Genomic DNA, 583 nt, shown 5'->3' with positions numbered 1-583 from the left:
AGACAGTGACTACAGTCTAAGGTAGCAGCAACAAGACTTGAACAGGGTAAAAATCTAGATCAGATAGTATTTATTTTTGTAGTTTCAACACAGATGTCGTCAAGTTCTTGTACCTAGTGTGTTTTTACGTTTGTGCAGGTTTAAAAATCTAGATCAGATAGTATTTATTTTTGTAGTTTCAACACAGATGTCGTCAAGTTCTTGTACCTAGTGTGTTTTTATGTTTGTGCACTTTAAGAAGTGTTGCTACGCTGATAAAACACAGCGTTGATGAAGGACAAATGACGTGTGTGAGTAGCGATGAAACATAAAACCAAAGTTGTTAAAATTAATAAAACTCGTTAACTTTCACATTTGTTCTTTATTACGTAACCTTCCTCGCAGGTTTTTGCTGTGATATAAGAAAAGTGTGTATGTGACTTGCATGCCCTTCCTGTTCTCAAAGTAATTAAAACAAAAAATATTTTCACATTTTAAACACAAATGTACCAATCTCTCTAGGTTATGATTGACTTTTTTTTAAACCACTTCAGCACTAGTAGGTCGGAAGGTTTACTTCCATTATCCTCTGAATATTATCTCA

Source organism: Limulus polyphemus, unplaced genomic scaffold (assembly GCF_000517525.1).
Source record: "Limulus polyphemus unplaced genomic scaffold, Limulus_polyphemus-2.1.2 Scaffold8246, whole genome shotgun sequence".
Classification (NCBI taxonomy): domain Eukaryota; kingdom Metazoa; phylum Arthropoda; class Merostomata; order Xiphosura; family Limulidae; genus Limulus; species Limulus polyphemus.
The sequence above is the reverse complement of the archived record's forward strand: the minus strand, read 5'-3'. Positions refer to the sequence as shown.